Source organism: Leptinotarsa decemlineata, unplaced genomic scaffold (genome assembly GCF_025532065.1).
Source record: "Leptinotarsa decemlineata unplaced genomic scaffold, Ldec_3_MD MMD2_tig00004067_RagTag_RagTag, whole genome shotgun sequence".
Taxonomy (NCBI): Eukaryota; Metazoa; Arthropoda; class Insecta; order Coleoptera; family Chrysomelidae; genus Leptinotarsa; species Leptinotarsa decemlineata.
In genome coordinates, this window is record NW_027412602.1 from 16,490 (window position 1) to 42,086 (window position 25,597).

Here is a 25,597-nt window from a genome sequence, read left to right on the forward strand (position 1 = left end):
CCGAATATCACTAACCCAAATAAAACAAAATTTCCCAAATTCTTTTTCAATTCTCAGTTACTCGTCTCGAATTCATTTCATTAATTGTAGAAACTCATAAATATAACACACATTCCTCACATAATTCACAGGAATTCTTCAATTCTTCCCATAATTCATAAATCAGAAAAAACTAACTTCCTTCAGTTTTGAGATAATCATCTCAAATCCTCACAAATAATGTAGAAACGCTTAACAAGAGTGAAATTGTGCATTTCTCACAAGATTAGCAAAATCATTCACCGTATAACACAAACTCAATAAAACAAAATTTCCCAAATTCTTTTTCAATTCTCAGTTACTCGTCTCGAATTCATTTCATTAATTGTAGAAACTCATAAATATAACACACATTCCTCACATAATTCACAGGAATTCTTCAATTCTTCCCATAATTCATAAATCAGAAAACAGAAATATTAACTAACTTCCTTCAGTTTTGAGATAATCATCTCAAATCCTCACAAATAATGTAGAAACGCTTAACAAGAGTGAAATTGTGCATTTCTCACAAGATTAACAAATTCATTCACCGAATATCACTAACCCAAATAAAACAAAATTTCCCAAATTCTTTTTCAATTCTCAGTTACTCGTCTCGAATTCATTTCATTAATTGTAGAAACTCATAAATATAACACACATTCCTCACATAATTCACAGGAATTCTTCAATTCTTCCCATAATTCATAAATCAGAAAACAGAAATATCCATTAACTAACTTCCTTCAGTTTTGAGATAATCATCTCAAATCCTCACAAATAATGTAGAAACGCTTAACAAGAGTGAAATTGTGCATTTCTCACAAGATTACAAAATCATTCACCGTATAACACAAACTCAATAAAACAAAATTTTCCAAATTCTTTTTCAATTCTCAGTTACTCGTCTCGAATTCATTTCATTAATTGTAGAAACTCATAAATATAACACACATTCCTCACATAATTCACAGGAATTCTTCAATTCTTCCCATAATTCATAAATCAGAAAACAGAAATATCCATTAACTAACTTCCTTCAGTTTTGAGATATTCATCTCAAATCCTCACAAATAATGTAGAAACGCTTAACAAGAGTGAAATTGTGCATTTCTCACAAGATTAACAAATTCATTCACCGAATATCACTAACCCAAATAAAACAAAATTTCCCAAATTCTTTTTCAATTCTCAGTTACTCGTCTCGAATTCATTTCATTAATTGTAGAAACTCATAAATATAACACACATTCCTCACATAATTCACAGGAATTCTTCAATTCTTCCCATAATTCATAATCAGAAAACAGAAATATCCATTAACTAACTTCCTTCAGTTTTGAGATAATCATCTCAAATCCTCACAAATAATGTAGAAACGCTTAACAAGAGTGAAATTGTGCATTTCTCACAAGATTAACAAATTCATTCACCGAATATCACTAACCAAATAAAACAAAATTTCCCAAATTCTTTTTCAATTCTCAGTTACTCGTCTCGAATTCATTTCATTAATTGTAGAAACTCATAAATATAACACACATTCCTCACATAATTCACAGGAATTCTTCAATTCTTCCCATAATTCATAAATCAGAAAACAGAAATATCCATTAACTAACTTCCTTCAGTTTTGAGATAATCATCTCAAATCCTCACAAATAATGAAGAAACGCTAACAAGAGTGAAATTGTGCATTTCTCACAAGATTAACAAATTCATTCACCGAATATCACTAACCCAAATAAAACAAAATTTCCCAAATTCTTTTTCAATTCTCAGTTACTCGTCTCGAATTCATTTCATTAATTGTAGAAACTCATAAATATAACACACATTCCTCATATAATTCACAGGATTTCTTCAATTCTTCCCATAATTCATAAATCAGAAAACAGAAATATCCATTAACTAACTTCCTTCAGTTTTGAGATAATCATCTCAAATCCTCACAAATAATGTAGAAACGCTTAACAAGAGTGAAATTGTGCATTTCTCACAAGATTAGCAAAATCATTCACCGTATAACACAAACTCAATAAAACAAAATTTCCCAAATTCTTTTTCAATTCTCAGTTACTCGTCTCGAATTCATTTCATTAATTGTAGAAACTCATAAATATAACACACATTCCTCACATAATTCACAGGAATTCTTCAATTCTTCCCATAATTCATAAATCAGAAAACAGAAATATCCATTAACTAACTTCCTTCAGTTTTGAGATAATCATCTCAAATCCTCACAAATAATGTAGAAACGCTTAACAAGAGTGAAATTGTGCATTTCTCACAAGATTAACAAATTCATTCACCGAATATCACTAACCCAAATAAAACAAAATTTCCCAAATTCTTTTTCAATTCTCAGTTACTCGTCTCGAATTCATTTCATTAATTGTAGAAACTCATAAATATAACACACATTCCTCACATAATTCACAGGAATTCTTCAATTCTTCCCATAATTCATAAATCAGAAAACAAAATATCCATTAACTAACTTCCTTCAGTTTTGAGATAATCATCTCAAATCCTCACAAATAATGTAGAAACGCTCGACAAGAGTGAAATTGTGCATTTCTCACAAGATTAAATTCATTCACCGAATATCACTAACCCAAATAAAACAAAATTTCCCAAATTCTTTTTCAATTCTCAGTTACTCGTCTCGAATTCATTTCATTAATTGTAGAAACTCATGAATATAACACACATTCCTCACATAATTCACAGGAATTCTTCAATTCTTCCCATAATTCATAAATCAGAAAACAGAAATATCCATTAACTAACTTCCTTCAGTTTTGAGATAATCATCTCAAATCCTCACAAATAATGTAGAAACGCTTAACAAGAGTGAAATTGTGCATTTCTCACAAGATTAACAAAATCATTTTCACCGTATAACACAAACTCAATAAAACAAAATTTCCCAAATTCTTTTTCAATTCTCAGTTACTCGTCTCGAATTCATTTCATTAATTGTAGAAACTCATAAATATAACACACATTCCTCACATAATTCACAGGAATTCTTCAATTCTTCCCATAATTCATGAATCAGAAAACAGAAATATCCATTAACTAACTTCCTTCAGTTTTGAGATAATCATCTCAAATCCTCACAAATAATGTAGAAACGCTTAACAAGAGTGAAATTGTGCATTTCTCACAAGATTAACAAATTCATTCACCGAATATCACTAACCCAAATAAAACAAAATTTCCCAAATTCTTTTTCAATTCTCAGTTACTCGTCTCGAATTCATTTCATTAATTGTAGAAACTCATAAATATAACACACATTCCTCACATAATTCACAGGAATTCTTCAATTCTTCCCATAATTCATGAATCAGAAAACAGAAATATCCATTAACTAACTTCCTTCAGTTTTGAGATAATCATCTCAAATCCTCACAAATAATGTAGAAACGCTTAACAAGAGTGAAATTGTGCATTTCTCACAAGATTAGCAAATCATTCACCGTATAACACAAAACTCAATAAAACAAAATTTCCCAAATTCTTTTTCAATTCTCAGTTACTCGTCTCGAATTCATTTCATTAATTGTGGAAAATCATAAATATAACACACATTCCTCACATAATTCACAGGAATTCTTCAATTCTTCCCATAATTCATAAATCAGAAAACAGAAATATCCACTAACTAACTTCCTTCAGTTTTGAGATATTCATCTCAAATCCTCACAAATAATGTAGAAACGCTAAACAAGAGTGAAATTGTGCATTTCTCACAAGATTAACAAATTCATTCACCGAATATCACTAACCCAAATAAAACAAAATTTTCCAAATTCTTTTTCAATTCTCAGTTACTCGTCTCGAATTCATTTCATTAATTGTAGAAAATCATAAAATAACACACATTCCTCACATAATTCACAGGAATTCTTCAATTCTTCCCATAATTCATAAATCAGAAAACAGAAATATCCATTAACTAACTTCCTTCAGTTTTGAGATAATCATCTCAAATCCTCACAAATAATGTAGAAACGCTTAACAAGAGTGAAATTGTGCATTTCTCACAAGATTAACAAATTCATTCACCGAATATCACTAACCCAAATAAAACAAAATTTCCCAAATTCTTTTTCAATTCTCAGTTACTCGTCTCGAATTCATTTCATTTATTGTAGAAACTCATAAATATAACACACATTCCTCACATAATTCACAGGAATTCTTCAATTCTTCCCATAATTCATGAATCAGAAAACAGAAATATCTATTAACTAACTTCCTTCAGTTTTGAGATAATCATCTCAAATCCTCACAAATAATGAAGAAACGCTTAACAAGAGTGAAATTGTGCATTTCTCACAAGATTAACAAATTCATTCACCGAATATCACTAACCCAAATAAAACAAAATTTCCCAAATTCTTTTTCAATTCTCAGTTACTCGTCTCGAATTCATTTCATTAATTGTAGAAACTCATAAATATAACACACATTCCTCACATAATTCACAGGAATTCTTCAATTCTTCCCATAATTCATAAATCAGAAAACAGAAATATCCATTAACTAACTTCCTTCAGTTTTGAGATAATCATCTCAAATCCTCACAAATAATGTAGAAACGCTTAACAAGAGTGAAATTGTGCATTTCTCACAAGATTAGCAAAATTATTCACCGTATAACACAAACTCAATAAAAAAAATTTCCCAAATTCTTTTTCAATTCTCAGTTACTCGTCTCGAATTCATTTCATTAATTGTAGAAACTCATAAATATAACACACATTCCTCACATAATTCACAGGAATTCTTCAATTCTTCCCATAATTCATAAATCAGAAAACAGAAATATCCATTACTAACTTCCTTCAGTTTTGAGATAATCATCTCAAATCCTCACAAATAATGTAGAAACGCTTAACAAGAGTGAAATTGTGCATTTCTCACAAGATTAACAAAATCATTCACCGTATAACACAAACTCAATAAAACAAAATTTCCCAAATTCTTTTTCAATTCTCAGTTACTCGTCTCGAATTCATTTCATTAATTGTAGAAACTCATAAATATAACACACATTCCTCACATAATTCACAGGAATTCTTCAATTCTTCCCATAATTCATAAATCAGAAAACAGAAATATCCATTAACTAACTTCCTTCAGTTTTGAGATATCATCTCAAATCCTCACAAATAATGTAGAAACGCTTAACAAGAGTGAAATTGTGCATTTCTCACAAGATTAGCAAATTCATTCACCGAATATCACTAACTCAATAAAACAAAATTTCCCAAATTCTTTTTCAATTCTCAGTTACTCGTCTCGAATTCATTTCATTAATTGTAGAAACTCATAAATATAACACACATTCCTCACATAATTCACAGGAATTCTTCAATTCTTCCCATAATTCATAAATCAGAAAACAGAAATATCCATTAACTAACTTCCTTCAGTTTTGAGATAATCATCTCAAATCCTCACAAATAATGTAGAAACGCTCAACAAGAGTGAAATTGTGCATTTCTCACAAGATTAACAAATTCATTCACCGAATATCACTAACCCAATAAAACAAAATTTCCAAATTCTTTTTCAATTCTCAGTTACTCGTCTCGAATTCATTTCATTATTGTAGAAACTCATAAATATAACACACATTCCTCACATAATTCACAGGAATTCTTCAATTCTTCCCATAATTCATAAATCAGAAAACAGAAATATCCATTAACTAACTTCCTTCAGTTTTGAGATAATCATCTCAAATCCTCACAAATAATGTAGAAACGCTTAACAAGAGTGAAATTGTGCATTTCTCACAAGATTAACAAAATCATTCACCGTATAACACAAACTCAAATAAAACAAAATTTCCCAAATTCTTTTTCAATTCTCAGTTACTCGTCTCGAATTCATTTCATTAATTGTAGAAACTCATAAATATAACACACATTCCTCACATAATTCACAGGAATTCTTCAATTCTTCCCATAATTCATAAATCAGAAAACAGAAATATCCATTAACTAACTTCCTTCAGTTTTGAGATAATCATCTCAAATCCTCACAAATAATGTAGAAACGCTTAACAAGAGTGAAATTGTGCATTTCTCACAAGATTAGCAAAATCATTCACCGTATAACACAAACTCAATAAAACAAAATTTCCCAAATTCTTTTTCAATTCTCAGTTACTCGTCTCGAATTCATTTCATTAATTGTAGAAACTCATAAATATAACACACATTCCTCACATAATTCACAGGAATTCTTCAATTCTTCCCATAATTCATAAATCAGAAAACAGAAATATCCATTAACTAACTTCCTTCAGTTTTGAGATAATCATCTCAAATCCTCACAAATAATGTAGAAACGCTCAACAAGAGTGAAATTGTGCATTTCTCACAAGATTAGCAAAATCATTCACCGTATAAACAAACTCAATAAAACAAAATTTCCCAAATTCTTTTTCAATTCTCAGTTACTCGTCTCGAATTCATTTCATTAATTGTAGAAACTCATAAATATAACACACATTCCTCACATAATTCACAGGAATTCTTCAATTCTTCCCATAATTCATAAATCAGAAAACAGAAATATCCATTAACTAACTTCCTTCAGTTTTGAGATAATCATCTCAAATCCTCACAAATAATGTAGAAACGCTCAACAAGAGTGAAATTGTGCATTTCTCACAAGATTAACAAATTCATTCACCGAATATCACTAACTCAAATAAAAAAAATTTCCCAAATTCTTTTTCAATTCTCAGTTACTCGTCTCGAATTCATTTCATTAATTGTAGAAACTCATAAATATAACACACATTCCTCACATAATTCACAGGAATTCTTCAATTCTTCCCATAATTCATAAATCAGAAAACAGAAATATCCACTAACTAACTTCCTTCAGTTTTGAGATATTCATCTCAAATCCTCACAAATAATGTAGAAACGCTTAACAAGAGTGAAATAGTGCATTTCTCATAAGATTAACAAATTCATTCACCGAATATCACTAACCCAAATAAAAAAAATTTCCCAAATTCTTTTTCAATTCTCAGTTACTCGTCTCGAATTCATTTCATTAATTGTAGAAACTCATAAATATAACACACATTCCTCACATAATTCACAGGAATTCTTCAATTCTTCCTATAATTCATGAATCAGAAAACAGAAATATCCATTAACTAACTTCCTTCAGTTTTGAGATAATCATCTCAAATCCTCACAAATAATGAAGAAACGCTCAACAAAAGTGAAATTGTGCATTTCTCACGAGATTAATAAATTCATTCACCGAATATCACTAACCCAAATAAAACAAAATTTCCCAAATTCTTTTTCAATTCTCAGTTACTCGTCTCGAATTCATTTCATTAATTGTAGAAACTCATAAATATAACACATATTCCTCATATAATTCACAGGATTTCTTCAACTCTTCCCATAATTCATAAATCAGAAAACAGAAATATCCATTAACTAACTTCCTTCAGTTTTGAGATAATCATCTCAAATCCTCACAAATAATGTAGAAACGCTTAACAAGAGTGAAATTGTGCATTTCTCACAAGATTAGCAAAATCATTCACCGTATAACACAAACTCAATAAAACAAAATTTCCCAAATTCTTTTTCAATTCTCAGTTACTCGTCTCGAATTCATTTCATTAATTGTAGAAACTCATAAATATAACACACATTCCTCACATCATTCACAGGAATTCTTCAATTCTTCCCATAATTCATAAATCAGAAAACAGAAATATCCATTAACTAACTTCCTTCAGTTTTGAGATAATCATCTCAAATCCTCACAAATAATGTAGAAACGCTTAACAAGAGTGAAATTGTTCATTTCTCACAAGATTAGCAAAATCATTCACCGTATAACACAAACTCAATAAAACAAAATTTCCCAAATTCTTTTTCAATTATCAGTTACTCGTCTCGAATTCATTTCATTTATTGTAGAAACTCATAAATATAACACACATTCCTCACATAATTCACAGGAATTCTTCAATTCTTCCCATAATTCATAAATCAGAAAACAGAAATATCCATTAACTAACTTCCTTCAGTTTTGAGATAATCATCTCAAATCCTCACAAATAATGAAGAAACGCTCAACAAGGGTGAAATTGTGCATTTCTCACAAGATTAACAAATTCATTCACCGAATATCACTAACCCAAATATAACAAAATTTCCAAAATTCTTTTTCAATTCTCAGTTACTCGTCTCGAATTCATTTCATTTATCGTAGAAACTCATAAATATAACACACATTCCTCACATAATTCACAGGAATTCTTCAATTCTTCCCATAATTCATAAATCAGAAAACAGAAATATCCATTAACTAACTTCCTTCAGTTTTGAGATGATCATCTCAAATCCTCACAATAATGTAGAAACGCTTAACAAGAGTGAAATTGTGCATTTCTCACAAGATTAGCAAAATCATTCACCGAATATCACTAACCCAAATATAACAAAATTTCCAAAATTCTTTTTCAATTCTCAGTTACTCGTCTCGAATTCATTTCATTTATTGTAGAAACTCATAAATATAACACACATTCCTCACATAATTCACAGGAATTCTTCAATTCTTCCCATAATTCATAAATCAGAAAAGAGAAATATCCATTAACTAACTTCCTTCAGTTTTGAGATGATTATCTCAAATCCTCACAATAATGTAGAAACGCTCAACGAAGGTGAAATTGTGCATTTTCCACAAGAATAACAAATTCATTCACCGAATATCACTAACCCAAATATAACAAAATTTCCCAAATTCTTTTTCAATTCTCAGTTACTCGTCTCGAATTCATTTCATTAATTGAAAAAACTCATAAATATAACACACATTCCTCACATATTTCACAGGAATCCTTCAATTCTTCCCATAATTCATAAATCAGAAAACAGAAATATCCTAACTTCCTTCAGTTTTGAGATAATCATCTCAAATCCTCACAAATAATGTAGAAACGCTCAACAAGAGTGAAATTGTGCATTTCTCACAAGATTAACAAATTCATTCACCGAATATCACTAACCCAAATACAACAAAATTTCCCAAATTCTTTTTCAATTCTCAGTTACTCGTCTCGAATTCATTTCAATAATTGTAGAAACTCATAAATTTAACACACATTCCTCACATAATTCACAGGAATTCTTCAATTCTTCCCATAATTCATAAATCCGAAAACAGAAATATCCATTAACTAACCTCCTTCAGTTTTGAGATATTCATCTCAAATCCTCACAAATAATGTAGAAACGCTCAACAAGAGATAAACTGTGCATTTCTCACAAGATTAGCAAAATCATTCACCGTATAACACAAACTCAATAAAGCAAAATTTCCCAAATTCTTTTTCAATTCTCAGTTACTCGTCTCGAATTCATTTCATTAATTGTAGAAACTCATAAATACAACACACATTCCTCACATAATTCACAGGAATTCTTCAATTCTTCCCATAATTCATTAATCAGAAAACAGAAATATCCATTAACTAACTTCCTTCAGTTTTGAGATAATCATCTCCAATCCTCACAAATAATGTAGAAACCGTTAACAAGAGGGAAATTGTTCATTTCTCATAAGATTTGCAAAATCATTCACCGTATAACACAAACTCAATAAAACAAAATTTCCCAAATTCTTTTTCAATTCTCAGTTACTCGTCTCGAATTCATTTCATTAATTGTAGAAACTCATAAATATATCACACATTCCTCACATAATTCACAATAATTCTTCAATTCTTCCCATAATTCATAAATCAGAAAACAGAAATATCCTAACTTCCTTCAGTTTTGAGATATTCATCTCAAATCCTCACAAATGATGTAGAAACCTTAACAAGAGTGAAATTGTGCATTTCTCACAAGATTAACAAATTCATTCACCGAATATCACTAACCCAAATAAAACAAAATTTCCCAAATTCTTTTTCAATTCTCAGTTACTCGTCTCGAATTCATTTCATTAATAGTAGAAACTCATGAATATAACACACATTCCTCACATAATTCACAGGAATTCTTCAATTCTTCCCATAATTCATAAATCAGAAAACAGAAATATCCACTAACTAACTTCCTTCAGTTTTGAGATATTCATCTCAAATCCTCACAAATAACGTAGAAATGCTTAACAAGAGTGAAATTGTGCATTTCTCACAAGATTAACAAATTCAATTACCGAATAACACAAACTCAAATGAAACAAAATTTCCCAAATTTTTTTCAATTCTCAGTTACTCGTCTCGAATTCGTTTCTTGAATTGTAGAAACTCATAAATATAACACGCATACCTCACATGTTTTACACGACTTCCTCAATTCTTCCAATAATTCTCGCTTCGAACCAAAAATTAAGGAATTTCCACCAACTTCGTTCAGTTTTGAGATACTCATAACAAATTGTTACAAATGATGTAGAAACGTTCAACAAGAGTGAAATTGTGCATTTCTCACAAGATTAGCAAAATCATTCACCGTATAACAGAAACTCAATAAAAGAAAATTTCCCAAATTTTTTTCACTTCTCTGTTACTCGTCTCGAATTCATTTCAACAATTAAAAAAACTCATAAATATAACACACATTCCTCACATAATTCACAGGAATTCTTCAATCATTCCCATAATTGATGAATCAGAAAACAGAAATATCCATCAACTTTCTTGAATTTTGAGATAATCATCTCAAATTGTTACCAATGATGTAGAACCGTTTAACAAAAGTGAAATTGTGCATTTCTCACAAGATTAACAAATTCAATTACCGAATAACACAAACTCAATTAAACAAAATTTCCCAAATTTTTCTCAATTCTCTGTTACTCGTCTCGAATTCATTTCAACAATTGTAGAAACTCATAAATATAACACACAATTCTTCCCATAATTCATGAATCTGAAAACAGAAATCCATCAACTTCCCTCAGTTTGGGTCAATCATCTCAAATCGTTACAAATAATGTAGAAACGTTCAACAAGAGTGAAAGTGTGCATTTCTCACAAGATTAAGAAATTCATTCGCCGAATAACACAAACTCAACTGAAACAAAATTTCCCAAATTTTTTTCAATTCTCAGTTACTCGTCTCGAATTCATCTCAACAATTGTAGAAACTCATAAATATAACAATCATTTCTCACATAATTCACAATAATTCTTCAATTCTCCTTATAATTCATGTATCACAAAACTAAGAAATATCCATCAACTTCCTTCAATTTTGAGATAATCATCTCAAATTGTTACAAATAATGTAGAACCGTTCAACAAAAGTGAAATAGTGTATTTCTCACAAGATTAACGAATTCATTTACCGAATAACAAACTCAAATGAAACAAAAATTCCCAAATTTTTTTCATTTCTCTGTTACTCGTCTCGAATTCATTCCATTGATTGTAGAAACTCATGAATAAATCACGCATACCTCACATGTTCCAAACGAATTCCTCAATTCTTCGCATAATTCACGCTTCATACCCAAAATTGAGAAATTTCCACCAACTTCATTCAGTTTTGAGATACTCATCACAAATTGTTATAAATGATAAAAAAACGTTCAACAAGAGTGAAATTTCGCATTTCTCACAAGATTTATAAAATCATTCACCGAATAACACAAACTCGTATAAAACAAAATTTTCCAAATTTTTTTCCATTCTGTCACTCGTCTCGAATTCATTTCAAAAATTGTAGAAACTCACATTTCTCACAAAATTCACAAGAATTCTTCAATTTTTCTCATCATTCATGTATCACAGAATCATTCACCCATGCAATTGGAATAAATAAACTTATTGTTGTTCATAACCCAACATTTCTCAGTTCCAAGTTTGTTCAATGATTTTTGTTGAATTTGCAATTTTTCCTATGCATTAGGCGTTGGATATTCTATTCGTTACGCCATCATTGTTTTTTCTCTGTCGGTACACTCTGTATTCGTTTCCCTTCCATTTGATGTGCTGCACGTTGAGATTCAACTATCAATCATCATATCATCATATCATCATATCATGTTTTCCTGACACGTTGCGTCACCTCTGCTTTTTCTTTGTTGATGAATTCTGCATGTCTTATCCGTACATTTGACGTGCTGTACGCGACGATCCAATCATTATTAGCGAATATACAACTTAGTGCCCTTCTGACATATAACGCCATCATTGGCGACAACTGTCATCATTGAAAGAAGTTGATGGATATTTATGTTTTCTGATTCATGAATTATGGGAAGAATTGAAGAATTCCTGTGAATTATGTGAGAAATGTATCTTATATTCATGAGTTTCTACAATTGTTGAAATGAATTCGAGACGAGTAATAGAGAATTGAAAAAAATTTTGGAAATTTTGTTTTATTGAGTTTGTGTAATTCGGTTAATGATTTTGTTAATCATGTGAGAAATGCACAATTTCACTCTTCTGAACGTTTCTACATTATTTGTAATAATATGTGATGATTAAATCAGAACTGAAGGAAGTTAATGGAAATTTCTTAGTTTTGTGATACCTGAATTATTGAAAGAAATGAAGAATTATTGTGAATTATGTGAGAAATGTGTGTTATATTCATGAGTTTCTACAATTGTTGAAATTAATTCGAGACGAGTAACAGAGAATTGAAAAAAATTTGGAAAATTTTGTTTCATTTAAGTTTGTGTTATTCAGTGAATGAATTTGTTAATCTTGTGAGAAATGCACAATTTCACTTTTTTTAAACGGTTCTACGGTATTTTGTAACAATTTGAGATGATTATCTCAAAATTGAAGAAAGTTGATGGATATTTGTTAGTTTTGTGAATCGAAGAATTATTGTGAATTATGTGTATTATATTAATGAGTTTCTACAATTGTTGAAATGGATTCGAGACGAGTGACATAGAATTGAAAAAAATTTGGGAAATTTTGTTTAGTTGAGTTTGTGTTATACGGTGAATGATTCTGATAATCTTGTGAGAATTGTAAAATTTCACTCTTGTTGAACGTTTCTACATCATTTGTAACAATTTGTTATGAGTATCTCAAAACTGAAGGAATTTGGTGGAAATTCCTTAATTTTTGTTTCGAAGCGAGAATTATTGGGAGAATTGAGGAAGTCGTGTGAAACATGTGAGGTATGCGTGTTATATTTATGAGTTTCTACAATTGTTGAAATGAATTCGAGACGAGTAACAGAGAAGTGAAAAAAATTTGGGAAATTTTGTTTTAATGAGTTTGTATTTGGTGAATGATTTTGCTAATCTTGTGAGAAATGCACAAGTTCACTCTTGTTGAACGTTTCTATATCATTTGTAACAATTTGTTATGAGTATCTGAGTAACTGATGGAAGTTGGTGGAAATTCCTCAATTTTTGGTTCGACGAGTGAATTATTGGAAGAATTGAGGAAGTCGTGTGAAACATGTGAAGTATGCGTGTCATATTTATGAGTTTCTGCAATTCATGAAATGAATTAGAGACGAGTAACTGAGAATTGAAAAAAAATTTGTTTCATTTGAGTTTGTATTATTCGGTAATTGAATTTGGTAATCTTGTGAGAAATGCACAATTCCACTCTCATTAAACGGTTCTACATTATTCGTAACGATTTGAGATGATTATCTCAAAACTGAAGGAAGTTGATGGATATTTTTTAGTTTTGTGATACATGAATTATAAGAAGAATTGAAGAATGATTGTGAATTATGTGAGAAATGTGTGTTATATTTATGTGTTTCTACAATTGTTGAAATGAATTCGAGACGAGTAACTGAGAATTGAAAAAAATTTGGGAAATTTTGTTTCATTTGAGTTTGAAATTTTGTTTCATTTGAGTTTGTGTTATTCGGTGAATGAATTTGTTAATCTTGTGAGAAATGCACAATTTCACTCTTGTTGCACGTTTCTACATCATTTATAACAATTTGTGATGAGTATCTCAAAACTGAAGGAAGTTGGTGGAAATTCCATAATTTTTGGTTCGAAGCGAGAATTATTGGAAGAATTGAGGAAGTCGTGTGAAACATGTGAGGTATGCGTGTTATATTTATGAGTTTCTACAATTAATTGAATCAATTCAAGACGAGTAAATGAGAAGTGAAAAAAATTTGGGAAAATTTGTTTTATTGAGTTTGTGTTATACGGTGAATGATTCTGCTAATCTTGTGAGAAATGCACAATTTCACTCTTGTTGAACGTTTCTACATCATTTATAACAATTTGCGATGAGTATCTCAATACTGAAAGAAGCTGGTGGAAATTCCTTAATTTTTGGTTCGACGAGTGAATTATTGGAAGAATTGACGATGTCGTGTGAAACATGTGAGGTATGCGTGTTATATTTATGAGTTTCTACAATTGTTGTAATGAATACGAGACGAGTAACGGAGAATTGTAACAATTTGTTATGAGTATCTCAAAACTGAAGGAAGTTGGTGGAAATTCCATAATTTTTGGTTCGAAGCGAGAATTATTGAAAGAATTGAGGGAGTCGTGTGAAACATGTGAGGTATGCGTGTAATTTTTATGTGTTTCTACAATTGTTGAAATGAATTCGAGACGAGTAACTGAGAATTGAAAAAAAATTTGGGAAATTTTGTTTCATTTGAGTTTGTGTTATTCGATAAATGAATTTCTTAATCTTGTGAGAAATGCACAATTTCACTTTTGTTGAACGTTTCTACATCATTTATAACAATTTGTGATGAGTATCTCAAAACTGAAGGAAGTAGGTGGAAATTCCTTAATTTTTGGTTCGACGAGTGAATTATTGGAAGAATTGAGGAAGTCGTGTGAAACATATGAGGTATGCGTGTTATATTTATGAGTTTCTACAATTAATGAAATGAATTCAAGACGAGTAACTGAGAATTGAAAAAAAATTGGGAAATTTCGTGTCATTTGAGTTTGTGTTATTCGGTAAATGAATTTGTTAATCTTGTGAGAAATGCACAATTTCACTTTCGTTAAACGGTTCTACATCATTTGTAACAATTTGAGATGATTATCTCGACACTGAAGGAAGTTGATGGATATTTCTGTTTTCTGATTCATGAATTATGGAAAGAATTGAAGAATTCCTGTGTATTATGTGAGACATGTGTGTTATATTCATGAGTGTCTACAATTGTTGAAAAATGAATTCGAGACGAGTAACAGAGAATTGAAAAAAATTTGGGAAATTTAGTTTTATTGAGTTTGTGTTATACGGTGAATGATTTTGCTAATCTTGTGAGAAATGCACAATTTCACTCTTGTTGAACGTTTCTACATCATTTGTAACAATTTGTTATGAGTATCTCAAAACTGAAGGAAGTTGGTAGAAATTTCTTAATTTTTGGTTCGACGAGTGAATTATTGGAAGAATTGACGAAGTCGTGTGAAACATGTGAGGTATGCGTGTAATATTTATGAGTTTCTACAATTAATGAAATGAATTCAAGTCGAGTAACTGAAATTGAAAAAAATTTGGGAAATTTTGTTTCATTTGAGTTTGTGTTATTCGGTAAATGAATTTGTTAATCTAGTGAGAAATACACAATTTCACTCTTGTTGAACGTTTCTACATCATTTATAACAATTTGTGATGATTATCCCAAAACTGAAGGAAGTTGGTGGAAATTCCTTAATTTTTGATTCGACGAGTGAATTATTGGAAGAATTGAGGAAGTCGTGTGAAACATGTGAGGTATGCGTGTTATAACTGAGAATTGAAAAAAATTTGGGAAATTTTGTTTCATTTGAGTTTGTGTTATTCGGTAAATGAATCTGTTAATCTTGTGAGAAATGCATGATTTCACTCCTGTTATACGGTTCCACATTATTTGTAACAATTTGAGATGATTATCTCAAAACTGAAGGAAGTAGATGGATATTTCTGTTTTCTGATTCATGATTTATGGGAAGAATTGAAGAATTCCTGTGAATAATGTGTGTTATATTTATGAGTTTCTACAATTGTTGAAATGAATTCGAGACGAGTAACAGAGAAGTGAAAAATATTTGGGAAATTTTGTTTTATTGAGTTTGTGTTATGCGATGAATGATTTTGTTAATCTTGTGAGGAATGCACAATTTCACTCTTAATGAACGTTTCTACATCATTTGTAACAGTTTGTTATGAGTATCTCAAAAGTGAAGGGAGTTTGTGGAAATTCCTTGATTTTCAGTTCGAAGCGAGAATTATTGGAAGAATTGAGGAAGTCGTGTGAAACATGTGAGGTATGCGTGTTATATTTATGAGTTTCTACAATTAATGAAATGAATTCGAGACGAGTAACAGAGAAGTGAAAAAAATTTGAAAAATTTTGTTTTATTGAGTTTGTGTTATACGGTGAATGATTTCGATAATCTTGTGAGAAATGCACAATTTCACTCATGTTGAACGTTTCTACATTATTTGAAACAATTTGAGATTATTATCCAAAAACTGAAGGAAGTTGATGGATTTCTGTTTTCTGATTCATGAATAATGAGGAGAATTGAAGAATTCCTGTGAATAATGTGTGTTATATTTATGAGTTTCTACAATTGTTGAAATGAATTCGAGACGAGTAACAGAGAAGTGAAAAATATTTGGGAAATTTTGTTTTATTGAGTTTGTGTTATGCGATGAATGATTCTGTTAATCTTGTGAGAAATGCACAATTTCACTCTTAATGAACGTTTGTACATCATTTGTAACAATTTGTTATGAGTATCTCAAAAGTGAAGGAAGTTTGTGAATATTTCTTAATTTTTGGTTCGAAGCGAGATTTTTTGGAAGAATTGAGGAAGTCGTGTGAAACATGTGAGGTATGCGTATTATATTTATTAGTTTCTACAATTAATGAAATGAATTCGAGACGAGTAACTGAGAAGTGAAAAAAATTTGGAAAATTTTGTTTCATTTGAATTTGTGTTATTCGGTAAATGAATTTGTTAATCTTGTGAGAAATGCACAATTTTGCTTTTGTTAAACGGTTCTACATTATTTGTAACAATTTGAGATGATTATTTCGAAACTGAAAGGAGTTGATGGATATTTCTGTTTTCTGATTCATGAATTATGGAAAGAATTGAAGAATTCCTGTGAATTATGTGAGAAATGTGTGTTATATTCATGAGTTTCTACAATTAATGAAATTAATTCAAGACGAGTAACAGAGAATTGAAACAAATTTGAAAAATTTTGTTTTATTAAGTATGTGTTATTCGGTGAATGAATTTGTTAATCTTGTGAGAAATGCACAATTTTGCTTTTGTTAAACGGTTCTACATTATTTGTAACAATTTGAGATGATTATCTCAAAACTGAAGGAAGTTGATGGATATTTCTTAGTTTTGTGATACATGAATTATAAGAAGAATTGAAGAATTATTGTGAATTATGTGAGAAATGTGTGTTATATTTATGTGTTTCTACAATTGTTGAAATGAATTCGAGACGAGTAACTGAGAATTGAAAAAAATTTGAGAAATTTTGTTTCATTTGAGTTTGTGTTATTCGGTATATGAATCTGTTAATCTTGTGAGAAATGCACAATTTCACTCTTGTTGAACGTTTCTACATCATTTATAACAATTTGTGATGAGTATCTCAGAACTGAAGGAAGTTGGTGGAAATTCCTTGATTTTTGGTTTGAAGCGAGATTTATTGGAAGAATTGAGGAAGTCGTGTGAAACATGTGAGGTATGCGTATTATATTTATTAGTTTCTACAATTAATGAAATTAATTCAAGACGAGTAACTGAGAATTGAAAAAAATTTGGGAAATTTTGTTTCATTTGAGTTTGTGTTATTCGGTAAATGAATTCGTTAATCTTGTGAGAAATGCATAATTTCACTCTTGTTATACGGTTCTACATTATTTGTAACAATTTGAGATGATTATCTCAAAACTGAAGGAAGTTGATGGATATTTCTGTTTTCTGATTCATGAATAATGGGAAGAATTGAAGAATTCCTGTGAATTATGTGAGAAATGTGTGTTATATTTATGAGTTTCTACAATTGTTGAAATGAATTCGAGACGAGTAACAGAGAATTGAAAAAAATTTGAAAAATTTTGTTTTATTGAGTTTGTGTTATTCAGTTAATGAATTTGTTAATCTTGTGAGAAATGCACAATTTCACTCTTATTGAACGGTTCTACATTATTTGTAACGATTTGAGATGATTATCGCAAAACTGATATATGAATTATGGGAAGAATTGAAGATATCCTGTGAATTAAGTGAGAAATGTGTGTTATATTTATGAGTTTCTACAAGATTGAAATGAATTCGAGACGAGTAACAGAGAAGTGAAAAAAATTTGGGAAATTTTGTTTTATTGAGTTTGTGTTATGCGATAAATGATTTTGTTAATCTTGTGAGAAATGCACAATTCCACTCTTGTTGAACATTTCTACATCATTTGTAACAATTTGTTATGAGTATCTCAAAATTGAAAGAAGTTTGTGGAAATTCCTTAATTTTTGGTTCGAAGCGAGAATTATTGGAAGAATTGAGGAAGTCGTGTGAAACATGTGAGGTATGCGTGTTATATTTATGAGTTTCTACAATTAATGAAATGAATTCGAGACGAGTAACAGAGAAGTGAGGAAAATTTGGAAAGTTTCGTTCCATTTGAGTTTGTGTTATTCGGTAAATGAATTTGTTAATCTTGTGAGAAACGCTTTTGTTAAACGGTTCTACATTATTTGTAATATTTTGAGATGGTATCTCAAAACTGAAGGAAGTTGATGGAAATTTCTTAGTTTTGTGATACATGAATTATGAGAAGAAGTAAATAACTCCTGTGAATTATGTGAGAAATGATATATTCATTTCTACAATTTTTGAAATAAATTCGAGACGTGTGACAGAGAATTGAAAAAAATTTGGAAAATTCTGTTTTATACGAGTTTGTGTTATTCGGTGAATTATTTTGTGAATATTGTGAGAAATGCACAATTTCACTCTTGTTAAACGTTTCTTTATCATTTATATCAATAGTGACAGAGAATTGAAAAAAATTTGGAAATTTTTGTTTTATACGAGTTTGTGTTATTCGGTGAATGATTTTGTAAATCTTGTGAGAAATGTTCAATTTCACTCTTGTCAAACGTTTCTACATTATTTATAACAATTTGAGAAGAGTATCTTGAAACTGTGATACACGAATTATGAAAAGAATTGAATATATTCATAAGTTTTGAAATAAATTCGAAACGGGTAACAGAAAATTTAAAAAAATTTGGGAAATTCTGTTTCATTTGGGTTTTTGTTATTCGGTGAATGATTTTGTTAGTCTTATGAGAAATTCAAAATTTCACTCTTGTCAAATGTTTCATTTGGGTTTTTGTTATTCGGTGAATGATTTTGTTAATTTTGTGAGAAATTCAAAATTTCACTCTTGTCAAATGTTTTTACATCCCTTGTAACAGTTTGAGATGGTATCTCAAAACTGAAGGAAGTTGATGGAAATTTCTTAGTTTTGTGATACATGAATTATGAGAAGAATCAAAAATTCCTGTGAACTATGTGAGAAATGTGTGATATATTCATTTCGACAATTTTTTCAATAAATTCGAGACGAGTAACGGAGAATTGAATAAAATTTGGGAAATTCTGTTTTATTTGAGTTTGTGTTATTCGGTGAATGATTTCGTTAATCATGTGAGAAATGTACAATTTCTCTCTAGTCAAACGTTTCTACATCATTTGTAACAATTTGAGAAGTGTATCTCAAAACTGAAGGACGTATGGATATTTCTTAGTTTTGTGATACACGAATTATGAAAAAATTGAATATATTCATGAGTTTCTACAATTTTCAAACTGAATTCGAAACGAGTAACGGAGAAAAAAAAATTGTGAAATTCTGTTTCATTTGGGTTTGTGTTATTCGGTGAATGATTTTGTTAAGTTTTTTTGTGAGAAATGCAAAATTTCACTCTTGTCAAATGTTTCTACATTATTTGTAACAATTTGAGAAGAGTATCTCAAAACTGAAGGAAGTATGGATATTTCTTAGATATGTGATACATGAATTATGAGAAGAATTAAATAATTCCTGTGAATTATGTGAGAAATGTGTGATATATTCATTTCTACAATTTTTTTAATAAATTCGAGACAAGTAACGGAGAATTGAATGAAATTTGGGAAATTCTGTTTCATTTGAGTTTGTGTTATTCGGTGAATGATTTTGATAATCATGTGAGAAATGTACAATTTCACTCTTGTCAAGCGTTTCTACATTATTTGTAACATTTCGAGAAGATTATCTCAAAACTGAAGGAAGTATGGATATTTCTTAGTTTTGTGATACACGAATTATGAAAAGATTCGAATATATTTATAAGTTTCTACAATTTTTAAACTGAATTAGAGACGAGTAACGGAGAATTGAAAAAAAAATTGGAAATTCTGTTTTATTTGAGTTTGTGTCATTCGATGAATGATTTTGTCAGTTACTCTGTCGATGAATTCTACATTCATTTTCCTTTCATTTGATGTGCTGTGAGATTCAACCATCATTAACGAAGATGTAGCTTAGTGCTTTCCTGACCTGTTGCACCATCTTTGTATTTTCTCTATCGTCTTAGGCTGATGAAAAAGTATATATCTGAAATTGGGAAAGTCTGAAGAGGATGAATCTACAAAAGTTTTTTCAACCTATATCGAAGCCGCTGAAGGATATAGCTGAAATCTCTAGAGCATCGGTAGGCCATTTGAGACATGTCAAAAAGGAGGAGAAGGAGGAAATAAGGACGGAATCATTTGATCAATTTCGAGCATTTGAAGAAACATTTTTATACTCGCAGATGTTGCAGAGACGACGGTAGAGGATGATGAGGTATTCCACGAGTCGCCATCTCAAGCACCACCACCATCAATGGAAAATATTTCAGAGGAGAGTATGATGGAGTATCTGGAGCAATATCCACCTATATCACACAAATATCTCACGAAACACTGGGCTAAAGACGATTCAATCGATAAAATATACGGACCAGTTTCTGACGAGTCCTCTCAGAAATGTATTCTCGGTAGAAAATACATTGACTCTGATGAACGTGGTAATATTACAAAAGAAGGACTCGTATTCAAAGGAACTCCAGACTCAAATTATATTCGATCTTCCTCGATGAACCTAGACTTTTCAATAAGGAGAATCAAACCTCCTATAAACGTTTGTTAAAAGTAACACAAGCCAGACGGGAATTCAAAAATAGAAATGGTCCGGCATAATAAAACCTATGTTTCGAACTCAAACACTTGGTGAAGGTTACAATAGCAATGATGTTGTTGGTTCCAGCATTCCACAAACGATCGCCATCGATACTCACCGTTGGATATATAATGAGAAGCCCTTCGAGTATGTGTATTGGGACGATCCGAATGAGTAAGCGATAGCTTCGAAAGATGCTGGAAATACGTCACATGACAATGAAATTACAGCTATATTCAATGAACTCAAAGAGTCAACATTATACAGTAATAAATCTTTCAAAATGACATGTATTTTATTCTGAAAATTCGATGCGATGATGCAAAATTGCATGAATCGCATCGAAAAAATGCCAAAAATTCAATGCGTTGAAACGACCATTTTTTGAACACTTCAATTTCGTTGAAAAAACGCATATTACTAGAATCTTATCGTTGTGTTGTCATCGTGACTATCGATAAGTTTGGACGCAGCTCCAATAGAAAGCGAAAGCAATCTGCAACATCGGCAGTAGGCAGTAGTGGAGGTTTGCTACATACACCCGATGGCAAGATTTATTTCGATAATTTGAAATTGTGCAATGCGAAAAGACCCACGAGCGCATCAGTGCAGTCAACAAGAGTACGTGGATAAAATCGATAAAAGAAATTGATGCAACTATACAGAATCAAAGCGGTCGACATCAAAAACAAAGGTACAGCATCCCGAAGGTTTCTATGGCTGAACGTATCGTTAGGACGTTGAAAGAAAGACTTTTCAAATACTTTAGTTTGAACGGCACCTACAAATAGTTGAATGTCTTGCCTGAAATAACGAAATCCTACAATGAATACGCGACACTCGAAGACGGGCATAGAACCATCGAAAATCAACAAAGCCAACGAAAAACAAATTCTTAAATCAACATACACCCACCTGAAAATACCTAGACCAAAACATTCAAGGTCGGCGATGTTGTGCGAATCAGTAAAGCAAAACACGTTTTCGAAAAAGGTTACACGCCCAATTGGACAACGGAATTATTCAAAATTATCAAAGTCAACATTACCAACCCCGCCACCTTTATGCTAGAAGATATGCAGGGAGCACCTATCAAGGGTGCTTTCTATGAGGAAGAATTGCAGAAAACTGCAATCTCGATATAAATCTCGTGAAAAAAGTGTTGCGGAAAAAAGGCAAAAAAAATGTACGTTGAATGGCTGGGTTTGGATAACAAACACACAGTTGTATCGAAAATGTCGATTTTGTATGGAATCTTATGAAAAACAAGCACACTGACATTGTATTGCGAGGGCCTTTTGTGAAATATACCACGTGATCTGAAGGTATAAGCGCATACGCATTCACGGATATTCAGTTCGTAAAATGTCTCTCGATAGTGGTTACGCTAGTGAAGTTATATGTAATATGTAATATGTGATAGTGATGGAGAAAATTATAACGATATTCTGGTTGTAATAGACAGTGCGTGATGCAGTCCGAAATGACTGCTCGAAACGAACACCAACTGCTATTCTCACATGATTTACAAAATTATTCACCGAATAACACAAACTCAAAAGAAACAGAATTTCTCAAATTTTTTTCAATTCTCAGTAGAATCGGCCCCGATTGAGCCAGACAGACAGCCGGAGCGAGACAGACAGCCAGGCATCCAACCGTGGCGTGGTGTACCAGTGACGAACAGTGACGTCAACAGCCAGGCTTACAACTAAATTGTCACGCGAGACAGGTTGTCAGGCATCCAATAGAGCGGCGAACCATTGTCACGCGCAGAGCGTGCATCATAGTGGCGGGAGATTTGATCTGTGGAATAATTCAGAATGAGCGGGTAGTTAATACGCTATAAAAAAAAAGTTTTGTTGAGGAGTTGAACACGGGACGTTTGGTATCGTAGCTTTTGAGTATAATCTCATCGCTAGCGAGATATATTGAAAGTGAATGCGAATAGTTGGTAGATATGGGTTGTGGTTAATAAGCGCGTAATGATAAGTTGGCTGTTATAAAAATAATGACATAATCACGAATGGGATTAAAGAAAAAAACATGAGGCGGAATAAACATGTCATACAGGGTGCAAATCAATGTTTATAGGGTGTAAAATGTCAGAGGGTGTATCGGTTCAGCGAACGATTCCCGTGTGTACAGGATGTCTCAAATACGTCACAAGGTAGGGGGACTCTATCGTTTTTGCGTGCGACCGTATTTTTCGTGCGTTTTCGATCGCTTTCCGTATGTTTTCGACCGTTTTTCGTGCGCTTTTGACCGTTTTTCGTGTGACCGTTTTACGTGTTACCATTTTCCGTACGTTTTTCGTGCGTTTTTGACTATTTCCCCAACATGTGGGTGTATAGGGTGTTTTATTTAGGGAACATGGCAATGGGGCTCTATCGTTTTAGCCTGCGATTCTTCAATGTGTACAGGGTGTCTCATCATTTAATAAAAAACTCCGTTTCTGACTCATTTATGCTTTGGAGCTTCAGATCTCATAGCGGAACCTTGTGGAATACCCCTGACTAGAGGTAGATGTGTGAAAAAGATGTAATATGAGAAGAAGGTGATGACATCAGTATAGAGTAGAGAAAAATTAGTGCTTTTGGGGAAAAAATAACGAAACAGCATTACATATGATTGACCCGCTGGGCACTGAATCAGGTTTTTAGAGTTAAGCATATCCATTAGAACATGTGAGCCACAATAAGTCCTTGCGGGTTGCGATGGGGACTCACTGTGGACTTGAACTAGTAGAGTGGAAGGGAGGTAACGATTCCATGTGTGTCAGAAGGACACAGAGTTTCGTCAACTAAGGTACCATCAACAGCTTGAATAACTGTAGGTAAAAATGTATATAGGGTGTCGTTTGAGACAGAATGGTATTTAGCATATCCTTCGTATACGCTGTGTGTGCAGAAATTTGAATCCGGAAAATGGATTTCGTACAAAGTCCTGATGCCGGACCATGTATTGTTATTTACGTGTTGGCTTTTGATAAGAAATCCGTCGGGTAGCGAGTTATCTCGTATAACTTCCTGTTGGTGTGTATGTGTGATAATATGAAATTCATTTGTGCGCGAGTTTGGTGAAGTAAAGTATTCATTTGGTAGTAGTGAAAAACGCAGAGGATAATTTGAGGTGAGTTAGATTTTTATTTTAATTATATTACCAATGTTCGTGACATAAATTGAGGTATAGGAATATTCTGAACATAAATATTTAAATTGATTGATTGAAATTATAAGTAGCATTTTTTGTATTCCAAGAGTGGATAATAATTGAAAAGTTGTTGAAAAACAACAAAAAACTATGAAAAATAACCAACTGAAAGGAGTTTTCATGATAATAATAATTAGTCTTTTTGATTGGTTTATTTGAATTTGGGTGATAGTAATAATAAAAGGTAAAGGTATTCAAAATCACACACTACAAATTAAAACATTTTTTATATTTCCAGTTACAATAATTTCAACACAGAGTGTCAACAACAAATCGGTTTTTAAAAATTACACAACGAAAATGTCGAGGTGTACATTTTTTTCAATAATTTCACTACAAAATTATACAGAGTGACACCAACAAGTCTTGTAAATCAGTTCAGAGAACCACTATAAAATGTTAGGGTATACAATTCAGAATGATTTTCAATAATTCCTCAACAAAATTATACAGAGTGACACCAACAAGTCTCGTAAATCAGTTTAAAGAACCACAAAAAATGTTAGAGTGTACAATTAACAACATTTTCCAATAACTCCTAAACAAAATTATACAGAGTGACACAACAAACCTTGTACATCGGTTTTTGAACTCCACTATGAAATTTATAACATCAATATGAAAATTATACAGAGTGAGAAAAATAGGTTTGTAAAAATTTTTTTTTGGAAATCCCATCATGTCTGAAAATTGAAAAAATCACCAACATATTGAGAATGAGTGATTTCGAAATGTTGATATTGTGGATATTTGAGTCATACGAAGAAAGGTGTGGATATATGTGGGTGTATTTGTTAACACTGTACACCTTGATGAAGAATTGATAATATTTGAATAAAACAAAACATAATAGTGTTTTTATTGGCCAACATCAATCTTTAAATGGATAATAAAAAAGTGTTTTCAGCTACATGGCGAGTTTTTATTCAAATATTGGTAATTTCAATTAAAATGTTTTATTATTTTTTTATATCCATAAGGTACAGAATCGAAATTTTCAACACGTTTTCGTTTGGTAAAGTTGGTTCGAAAGACTTTTGTTACATTTTTTGTGATTACTGAGTGATCAGGATTCCTTAAAATATTTTTTGTTGTTATATACTCGTCGGAAGCGTTTTCGTTGATAAC